Genomic DNA, 11,912 nt, shown 5'->3' with positions numbered 1-11,912 from the left:
GGTGGACGCTCTATTTAATAATGCAAACATTGTAAAACACGGAAAAAATGGACCAGCTACATTTGCCCCCCAGTCGAGATTTACCCCGCTGTACCTTACATACGATAGTTACTTGCCCTCTTTTTTTCCATCTTTTTTGTGAGTCTCGCGATTTTTCGAAGATCATAACGTCATGATAACTCTAAAGAATTCCTTGTGATAAGTCACTAATTGGGATTATGATATGGCAATTCAAATATTGCATGAGTCTTGTATTTTGCGTGCGTTTGCTAATTTGGAACTGCTGTTTTAAACACATACATACAATCACGCCTGTATCCCATAAAGGGGTAGGCAGAGCACATAAAACTACTAAAGCTTTAGTGCCACTCTTGGCAAATAAGGGGTTGAAGGAAAACGAAACTGTGACATTGCAGTGACAGGCTGCCAGCCTATCGCCACAATTTAACCCATATCCCATAGTCGCCTTCTACGACACCCACTCTCCACTCTCACTCTGTTTTAAAAAGATTACTTAAGTATTAAAAAAAAATGTTCGACCATTATCTGTCCCTTGTTCTGATTATCTTAGATGAATTGTTCAACGCTGAAACATTGCACAGGTCACCAAATTGCTTTTAGGTTCAAGCCAATGTCATCGCACCTATTGGAACAGAACCGTATCTTATCTCAAGCTATCGCGGGGAGGGGCGCACCGTTAGTCGGTTGCGGCCACAGCTGATTTCACATGTGCCTCCGATCGCGTCGTACGCTCGCTCCGCGCGCCATGCCGGCAAAACATTGAAACTTGTAATAAAAATATACGGGAAAACGTTGGACTTTGGAAAATTGTGATTTTGTGAAAATTGGACGTTTGGTTCTGTTTGGGTATTGATTTGGGAGAAGTGGGTTCCGGATTTTTTGCATTGGCGGGTAAGTTGATGTTTGTTATTAAACTATATAGGTAAGTATACCAATGATATTCGATATCAGAGCACTGAGGCGTTTTTACGATAATGACTTTTTTTTTAGGAATACAAATAATTTATTGAGAAAACATAACGTACAGTACAGTCGTTGCTCTTGAAGGCTAAGAATTGTTATTATTGCAGAAACCTTTAACGAATATACATATAAGAATAATCCTAGCCGTGTTTCATGCAGAAATATGACAAAAGTCGCTCAAGGAGAGGTTAAAGAAGCTATGGTTATCTGACTAACTAATTTGCCTTGTTGCTTTGTATATATTTTGTGTTCCTTGTCAACTCTTTAGCTAGTGTACCTTTCACATTCCTTTTTGTTTGATATAGTTAGGGTTTATCTTATAACTAACTATATGTGTATTTATTTATTAATTAATTATCTATATATTATTTACCCATTGTCTTTATGGTACCTTGTTGTACAAATTGCGGAATTTGTTACCCTCTTCGTTTTTTCTCTCATTTACTCAAATGTTAACTGGAAGAGATCCCTCAAAGGGATAAGTCGCCTTTGTACTTTCCATCTCAATGTATGCTATTTTTTAATGTGTTTTTGTACAATAAAGAGTTACTACTACTATGTAGGTACTACTACTAAAAGTGAGTTACTTTTTAATTATTAATTTTAAGCCTCTCGGAAAAAAAAAACAAATTTTCCGCACAGCAAATCGTGGTTTATAATTTATGTCATACCAACAATTCAAGTAGTACTAGTACCATCATAGATATTTATTCACATCTCGAGTCCTATGGCACCAATCTGTTCGTGCGATGTGTCATTTGAAAGCTTATTAAACCTACTTTAATTGTTTTCCAATAACTATGCTCATAAAAGTAACCGTTTAGGAAATATTTGAAAATATATGTTTTTTTATCGCGCATGAATTGCACAAGTACTAGTAAAAAATGCGTCTAACTCAATAAACAATAACTTTACCGCAATTGATGTTATTATAAAATTTTTGCGTCTATTCATGCTCTTTCTAAAAATATAAGTTTCATTGGTATATGATAATATATAACCATATAATTAAGAATTTTGTTTGGCAGGGGTTATCCTCCAGGTCGCATAAACGGGCGCTGACCGTAGTAAAGTATTCAATATTTTTGAGGTCTTATTTTACGGATCCATATGTGAGAGGTATCGTTTGAAAGATAATTAAACCTACTATAATTGTTTACACATAACTATAGTATTAAAAGTAGCTGTTTACATAATATTTGAAAATATGTGTTTTTTATCGAGCATGAATCGCACAAGTACTGGTAAAAAATGCTTCTAAGTCAATAAACAATAACGTTACCGCAATTGATGTTATTATAAAATTTACGCGACTATTCATGAGCTTTCTAAAAATATAAGTTTTATTGGTAAGTGATAATATAACCATTAAATTACGAATTTTGTTTCGTAGTGGTCACTCCGCTGGTCGCATAAAAATGAGCGCTGACCGTAGTAAAGTATTCAATATTTTTAAGTTCTTATTTTACGGATCCATATGTAAGAGGTATCATTTGAAAGAAAATTAAACCTACTATAATTATTTTTGAATAACTATAGTTATAAAGGTAGCTGTTTACAAAATATTTGAAAACATGAGTTTTTTTTTCGAGCACGAGTTGCACATATACAGATAAAAAATGCTTCTAACTTAATAAACCATAACTTTACCGCAATTAATGTTATTATAAAATTTACGCGAAATTTCATGCGCTTTCTAAAAATATAAGTTTTATTGGTGTATGATAATATATGACCAAGTAATTACGAATTTGGTTTAGCAGGTGTCACTGCGCCCTGTCACGATATTGGGTGCTGACTGACGTCGCCAAATTTTCTACGTTACTCAGATCCTATTTTACTGATAAATTTGTGAGAGGTATCATTTGAAAGCATATTATGCGTACTATCTTTATTTCTAATATTTCAAGTCGAAACTGTAGAAGTTTACAAAATATTTGATTAGTAATATGTGTATTTTACTGTGCATGAATAGCATTGGCATTGATAAGACACGCTTCTAGCTCAATAAATTATAGTTTTCCGCAATTGAAATAATAACAAAATAAACGGAAAATGTATGACTTACACAAAAAATAAGTTTGGTTTGTATTGCATAAACAATTTATTTGAATTTGTTCAGCTCACCTACTGCGCACCATCATATAAATGGATGTCCACCGTCGTTGCCTTTTTTCATGATTTTTCAGATTTTATTTCACTAATCGTATATTCATAATAAATATAATCTATCACGTATCGAATTTACTTATATACTTAATTGATCAGTAAAATAAAATCTGTAAAATGATGAAGAAATTAAGGCAACGGCGGGGGACATCCGTTTTTATGACGATTGACCGTGCGCAGTGGGTATGGTGGACAAATTAACATTAATTGTTTAAGCAAATCTAACAAAACTCATTTTTTGTAAAGGCCATACATTTTGCGGTTCATTTCGTTATTATATCAATTGCGGAAAAATATAATTTATTGAGCTAGAAGCATGTTTCACTCGTATCAGTGCGAATGCTATTCATATACAGTAAAAATACACATATTGTCAAATATTTTGTAAACTTCTACAATTACGACTAAAATTATTAAAAAGTAACGATAGTACGCATAATATGCTTTAAATAAATAAATAAATAAATAAATATTATAGGACATTCTTACACAGATTGACTGAGGCCCAAGGTAAGCTCTAGAAGGCTTGTGTTGTGGGTACTCAGACAACGATATATATAATATATAAATACTTATATACATAGAAAACATCCATGACTCAGGAACAAATATCTGTGCTCATCACACAAATAAATGCCCTTACCGGGATTCGAACCCGGGACCGCGGCGCAGCAGGCAGGGTCACTACCGACTGCGCCAGACCGGCAAAAAAATCAAATGATACCTCTCACAAATTGATCGCTAAAATAGGATCTGAGAAATACATAAAATTAGGCGACGGTTAGCACCTATTTACGTCACGGGGGTGCAGTGACACCTGCTAAACCAAATTCGTAATTACTTGGTTGTATAATATCATACATCAATAAAACTTATATTTTTAGAAAGCATATGAAATGTCCTGTAAATCTTATCATAACATTATTTGCGGTAAAGTTATTGTTTATTGGTCATGCACCAAGATACAATCTTAAAAATTATGAAAACGGCAACGAAAATGGTCATCCATGTATATGACGGTGCGCAGTGAGTATGATGGATAAATTAACATTAATTCTTTATGCAATACTGACAAAACTTATTATTTGAAAAGGTCATACATTTCGCCGTTTATTTTGTTATTATATCAATTGCGGAAAAAATATAATTCATTGAGCTAGAAGCATGTTTTACTCACATCGGTTCCAATGCATATTTTCAAATATTTTGTTAGCTATACTACAGTTACAACTAAAATTATTGAGAACCAATGATAGTACGCATAATATGCTTTCAAAAGATTCCTGTTAAATAAAATAGTATCTGAAAAATATAGAAAATTTGGCGACGGTCAGCATCCATACGTGGCCGGGCGCTGTGGCCCCTACTTAACCATATTTGTAATTACTTGGTTATATAATATCATACACCAATAAAACTTATGTTATTAGAAAGCACACAAAATTCCGCGTAAATCTTATACTAACATCAATTCCGGAAAGTTGTTGTTTATTGATTAAGAAGCCTTTTTTACCAGTAGGTACTTGTGCAACTCATGGTCTATAAAACACATATTTTCAAATATTTTCTAAACAGCTACCTTTATGATTATAGTTATTTATAAAAAAATATAGTAGGTTTAATTAGCTTTGAAACGATACCTCTCGCATATGGATCCGTAAAATAGGACCTCAAAAATATTGAATACTTTACTACGGTCAGCGCCCATTTCTGCGACCGGGCAGAGTGACTCCTGCTAAACCAAATTCGTAATTACATGGTTATATATTATCATATACCAATGAAACTTATATTTTTAAAAAGAGCATGAATAGACGCGAAAATTTTATAATAACATCAATTGCGGTAAAGTTATTGTTTATTGAGTTAGACGCATTTTTTCTAGTACTTGTGCAATTAATGCGCGATAAAAAAACACATATTTTCAAATATTTCGTAAACGGTTACTTTTATGAGTATAGTTATTTAAAAACAATTAAAGTAGGTTTAATAAGCTTTCAAACGACACCTTGCACGAACAGATTGGTGCCATAGGACTCGAGATGTGAATAAATATCTATGATGGTCGGCCGCCATCTTTCTCCCCCTTTTTCTCAACCCGTCCCCCCCTCCTTAAACTAAAACAGGTCAATTCGTAATCTGGAGATAACGAGGAACACATCCATACCTGTTTTAGGTATTTAGAAGAGATGTCGACGACTTTTTGTAAAAGAGGTCGTTTGGTCCCTGACTAGTAGTAGGTCAATAATATACCTACTGCTTATTGGATAAAATGCATGGCAGCAGATTTACGGCTTTTATTAGTCATGGTAGTGTTTTGCAAAGAAACACGAGAGCATGCAGACTTGCAGAGAGTTTATTGCACCGGTTCAAAACAGGCTTTCTTGGGCCGAAGGGCCAAGAGCCCGTGCCCTAAGCGATTTCGCTAAATTTGCATTTAGACACTTTTACCTTGAGATAAATAATTCATAGAGCTGCTCACGATAGTTATGGAAAAACAATTTAAATCTGTTTTTCTTACTTTCTCAAGTTTCTGATTTCATTTCATACCAATAGTATTATTATTAGTTAGCAAAACCACCTTTGTATAAGTTTGTGTAAGATGTTAATTAATTACCCTTAAAGTATCATTAAATTTCACATACTTATATAATAGTATGTGATAAAACTGATAAGCATCTTACTCCCACGTCAAAATTGACGAAGAACATTTTAAATTATACGTCATCGCCATTTAGGGAAAATGATCCCTCCCATCCCACAAACACAATACATACATAACAAATATATTAGATTAATACAAATTAGATTACAATTAGATTAACATAAACAAATATATTAGATTAATAAAATTTATTTTTGAAATAAAACTATGGAAACGGATTAAATCGCGTATAATGAATTTAAAATACATCCCGACGTTTCGACGTTTTTTCTTCAGTCACCCGTTGAGCACGAATGCTGTAAAGAGTTCGAAACGTCGGGATGTATTTTAATCGATTTAATCCGTTTCCATAGTTTTATTTCATGAGTAACTATCGCGGTAACCGAAGACAATAAAATTTATTTTTGTCTAAAAAAAAAAAAAAATTACTGAAATGTCACAGTGTTATGTAGAACCAGTGTTACCTTTTATGTATATATTATACCAGTACTTCTTGAAAAATATTATTGTTTACCTATATCCTTATTACATGACGGTATTTGAATGTACTCCGACTGCTATAAGGAAATAATACTCTTATACAGTCAACCAATTGGAACCCAAGGCCACTCTACAACCATGTCAAAATGACAAGCAGTTAGAGATTTCTTACAATCTGATTTATAACATCACTATGACATAGTTCTACAGTGGCCTAGGGTTCCAATTGGTTGACTGTACCTATACATAGTTACCATCGCATCTTCTTACACACATTTGTATCCTGTAAATTATATCCATATAAGTATTGTGTTGGCACAAAAGTAATGAGACACTTGGTTTACGTTTTATATTTTTTATTATTATTACAATACAAAAAGCTTAGTCGATGATGTAATCACCATTAGCATCTATGACTTCTTGCCAACGATCCGGCAAAGTTTGGATGCCTTTCGCCCAGAACTCTGATGGCTGTGCCTCGAAAAAGTTGTTCAACTCCACCTATACATCATGGAAATCATTGAATTGTTTACCCCGCAAATATCGTTTCAGGGCTCTAAACAAATGAAAATCTGATGGTGCGAGGTCTTGAGAATAAGGTGGGTGGGGTATCGTCTCCCAGCCCAAGTTCTGCAGCTGTTGGCGAACGGTAGATGCGACATGAGGTCGAGCGTTATCATGTAGTAAAATTACAGTGACTCGTCTTCGTCGTTTTTTCTTTGATAGCAGAAGATAGTTCGGTGAGCAGTGTTGAATATTTGTTAGCGTTTACAGTTTCATTGTGTAATAGTTCATGAAACAGCATGCCTTGCGAGTCCCAGAAACAACAAAGCAAAACTTTTAAGCGGTTCTTTTGACTCAGCTTCGGTTGAGTTGGTGGCGTTTCTTCTCGAGGCAGCCAAAAATCACGACGTGTATCGTTCTCATAATAAATCCATGATTCATCTCCCGTAACCAGATCAGTCAAAAACTCTTTACGCCGGAGTCGCAGCAAAAGTGATTGACAGATGGCGACACGGACTGCACGACTGGCGTCGGTAAGGATGTGCGGTACCCATCGAGCCAAAACTTTTCGATACCCAAGCTCATGCAGATGGTATTCCACAGCGTGGTGACTGCAGTTAAGTGCTTCCGCTAATTCACGAGTAGTAGCATCAGGATTCGACTGTAGTTCGCGGCGTAAATCGTCATCATTGAATGCAGGTGGTCGCCCTGAGCGTGACTGACTTTCAAGGCTCCTGTCTCCTGATTTAAAACGGTCAAACCATCTGGACACCGTGGCATGGCTTGTACTTCCAGCGCCCAATGCAGTGTTGATATTGTCAGCCGCAGCCCGCGCACTGTGGCCTAACAAGTACTCGTATAAGTAAAGTGTTTGAACTTGTCGCTCGTCCATTTTATTTCAATCTAACTAAACCAATCACGAGGGCGGCTTTATATACCCTCACATTAGAAGTACCTAGAATGTTCTACAACATACTAGAATATTATCGAAAACAATTAACTTAAGAAAGGAAATGTATAGAGTTTTGTAGAGTGTGTCATTACTTTTGTGCCAACCCAATATGTATACTTTTACTTTTTATTAGTTGTATACGTGAAGATTATGATGTGATATCCAAATAGAGCCCTTAATTACAGAGTTAACATGGCATCGTAATGGGTTACTAATCTCATTTTCATACATATGTAGTGCCTTTTTTCCTCTTTGGATAAGCTACAAGTGGTACAACCAATTTTTATTGCTTTTAACCCTAAGGGATGATTTTTTGTGTCAAATACAATTATGTAAAATAATTATTTTTGTAATTAACAAAAAGCGATACCTTTACCAGTTAGCTTCTGTAAATGAGCCAGCCTGACGACCTGTCGGATTTAACGGAAATGAAAGAAAGCACAGTGTATTTAGGCACACCATATTAACCATATTAACATCGTTAAAAAAATATTTTTAACTTAGCAAAATGTATTGCTTTTGTATGAAAAGCGGAAGATCTCTTAAACATTCCAAATACATAATTACGTAAGTATACTTACTGAAATATTTCCTGAGAAATTTATCGAACGAACTCAATTCGTAATCAATGTTTTTCCAAATACGGTTATGTATTTACATAATTATATAAATACGAATTAGCATAGGAATTCGATTTTTAAACAGGCCCTTATCTTTAGTCGTAACGTAATGTTACTAAGTTGTTTTTCTACTCGTCGACAGTAATCTGTCAATGAGGACACCACAGACTAAACTATACGTGCTAACTTTTCAGTGTTGGATACTCTATGGCAGTTCCGATGGCATTTCTTTTTAGTGCGACTCAAAAATGGGTTTTAAAAATTTTATCTTGACATAAAATGTATATACGTAAAAATATCTTAACAACGTATTTAACGTTGACATTAAAAAATACTATCTTGCATCTGATATATCTGTAATGTAGCTTATTATGCCAATTGTACAACTCAAATTGAAAAACCTATAATTAGAAATAAGGACATAATGGTAACACAGTTGTGCAACAGTAACAAAGTTGTTTCAATAGACAATTCTCTTCTCTACAAAAATAGCTAATCAGTCTCTTAGTTACCACAAAGGTTGAAGATAATAATTTAATCCTACTATTATATCCGTTTTACCAAAATCACAGCACTTATGCAGGTTGGATTACTTAAAAATTAATAAATAATTGCAGTCATTGTTCAAACACTTCCAGAGGATTAGGGAATTCGTAGTATTCGCGTTTCCCTTTAAAAATCTTTTTCGGTGCAGAAACCACTTCAACAATGTTATCATAAGGTTCACAACTAGTGTCTGTTTCGACCGCTTTAAAAAGTTTACCAGTATCATTTACACCTCTGTAAAACATAAATTTTATGATGTTAAACTAAGTCTTTGACGAGGCGTTTTGTATTGTGGTACCTGTCTAGAGCCTTTTTTTTGCTTCCTCATCTTTAACAGGGTCTAATTTTCGCTTGTTTCGGTACCGACGTTGTTTTTCGGCTAGTGTTAGCGACATGATCTTCTGTAAAAGATAAAAACATGGCATTACAGTACTAATTTTACCGTCAGTAATTAATGTAAGTCAGCAAACAAATGTGAAATTGTTAAAATATAAACCAATATTAGGTCGATACGAAAAAATCAACTTAAATAAAATTAGAAAGAATCAGTGACAGAGTATACTTACAACTGCGTTACCATTTTTACAACTGCGTTACCACAGCGTAACAAAGTGGGCCGGTAACACAGTTGTAAAATAACATGATGCTACCTGATATTTACGAAATTACCATATAATTTGCAAATCCAACAAAGAATACAATTCAGTGACATAAATGCCACGTATCAATAGTTAAAACATAACGTAAAAGTTCTGAAACTTACCTTTTCGCCGGGTAACAAAGTGCACACCAAATAAACACACGCGTCTTGATTCACAATATGGCGGCGATTGAGTGGCGGCACGCGGCTTACTGCCATTCCCCTCCACCCCGCTCTTGTAATGCCCAATCGAGCCGACCAGTGACGGTACAGTGACATCTAACGATTTTTTTGAGAAAATACTAGTAACACAGTAGTACCGTATTTCACTTCTTCCTTAGGGACAAAACTTAATGTAATTATTTTGAAAAAAAATAAAGCTTTTAAAAATATATGGGGCCTACATAAAAAACGCAAACATATTAAATAAACTTAATAAATTTTTGAAGCATAGGACTACACTGTAAGAAGAATACTTTTTTTGGTTAAGTTAGTCCGCGTATTGGGTCGGGGACACTTTGCAATACTATGGAAAACAACTATGTTACCATAAAATTCCACTATGTTACCCTAAATTATCTTAAAATAGGCAAAATATTCAAATATAAATGTTAACAGAAGTTAAGGAAATATTACGGAAGTTTCATGTGTTGCGCAATTTTTTTTTATTTCATTAAGAAAATGGCAGATCGACATTTTTTTGTCTGGGGGACACAAAAACCTGCACTAAAAAGTAGAATGACCCATATCTCATTATAGTTGACTTTACTTCATTATAGTTAACTGTAATAATTTCAAAAATAGAACTTCATACAATTTCTATACTAATTTGCGATACCTGGCAAATTTTTCTTTCATCTGAAACACATTTTTTTTATCTGTCGCGTTATCGGCCAATCAGAGACGGTTGTTACAAACAATTGGTTGCTAGGTAATTCGATGTTGATACAACGGTGTACGACGCTATTAACATTAATTTTAACTTGAATGATGATATTTCCGTCCATTGATTATGAAGATGATGACTCGTAGAAAAAGTATTGTATACAATCATAGCTGGGCACCGTTAATCATATAGTTAACTTCGATAATCGTTAATCCGTTACAAAAAAAGTTAACTTCGTTAATCGTTAAAGCGATACATTTCGACAAATTTAACGGAAGTTAAAGTTAATCGATAATCCGTTAACACGTGATAAAAATTGAATTTTAATGGCATCAATAATCCATTATATTGTATTATGTTACTGTATGTACAGTACCTACACCAAAACCTCTCCAGACATCCCTGTTGTCAGTAGGTTAAAGCCCGAAATGTTAACAAATATCGTTTTTCCCTTACTAGCTCGGAAACACGTGTTTTGTCCTTTAATACCAGCGGCTAAAAACGCATTTTATCCACTAGTGGATAAAGTAATATGACCTTGAATAAAGGCAAATTTTATGCTTTAAAATTGATAAAAGTGGGTTAATCTAGTGATCAAGATGTTTTACCACCTGTGAAACGACTGGAAGCAGTGATAAACGCGTATTTTGCGTTGTACTTTCCTCGCTATAGTGAGGGGAAAAGTTTTGTGTTACACACGAGTGCAAATGTATTTTACTTCTCGTGTGTTGAAAAACTCGCAAGCTCAGAATTCTATTCTCGAACCACTCGCTTCGCTCGTGGTTCAACAATAGAGTCCTTAAGCTTGCTCGTTTTTCAATTCCACACTCGGCGTTAAAATACAACTTTGCACTCTTGTATAACAAATAACTATTTGAAGTGAATGTGGTCATAAATTGTGCTCCAATTAGCGGCTCTGACACAATCTAAATGGTAAAAACCTAGGATTCACTGAATCAGCGTTGGTAAAAGTGAAGCGAAGAGAACAATACTAGTTTATATATGATTTCGTATTTTTAACAATTAACATCGGTGAAATCTAAGATTTGGCGGTAAATCGATCAATTTGCAGTACTTCAGGTTATTTTAGTAGCGTCCACAACGTGGTTTTCGCTGCGCCGCTGGCGCCTGCCGTACTAGATTAACGATTAACGGACTAGGGTAAATTTAACGGAAGTTAACGAATCCGTTAACATTTTTTAAAGTTAACTTAAAAGTTAATCCGTTAATCAAAATGTTAACTTCGTTAATTAACGATTAACGGATTAACGAGTTAATGCCCAGCTATGTATACAATATAGTGATATAATTAAGCTTTTCACTCTCGTACCGTACTATTAGGCCACTCAGCAAGCTTCGTGGCCTAAACATGGTACTCGACTGAAAAGCTATGTATTATATCACGATTGTATAAAATACTATTATCTTTAAGCAAAACTGCATGTTTATCAAAACTGGTCCGTGTT

The 11,912-nt window shown here is 34.4% G+C and overlaps 1 protein-coding gene across 6 annotated transcripts in view; it reads left to right on the top strand.

Moving 5' to 3' along the window:
- The first annotated feature begins 697 nt into the window (after positions 1 to 697).
- Positions 698 to 11,912, top strand: part of LOC125225173 (myosin-IIIb-like) — an 86,074-nt gene continuing 74,859 nt past the window's right edge. For 3 of the 6 annotated variants that reach the window (XM_048128753.1, XM_048128751.1, XM_048128754.1), the window contains exon 1: positions 700 to 912. The gene's annotated coding sequence lies outside the window, so the exon portion shown is untranslated. Of the gene's footprint in view, positions 913 to 11,912 lie in introns of all 6 variants that reach the window. The other 3 variants (XM_048128752.1, XM_048128750.1, XR_007176961.1) reach the window with 2 other exon arrangements.

Source organism: Leguminivora glycinivorella, chromosome 4 (assembly GCF_023078275.1).
Source record: "Leguminivora glycinivorella isolate SPB_JAAS2020 chromosome 4, LegGlyc_1.1, whole genome shotgun sequence".
In the NCBI taxonomy this organism is placed as follows: Eukaryota; Metazoa; Arthropoda; class Insecta; order Lepidoptera; family Tortricidae; genus Leguminivora; species Leguminivora glycinivorella.
The sequence above is the reverse complement of the archived record's forward strand: the minus strand, read 5'-3'. Positions and strand labels throughout refer to the sequence as shown.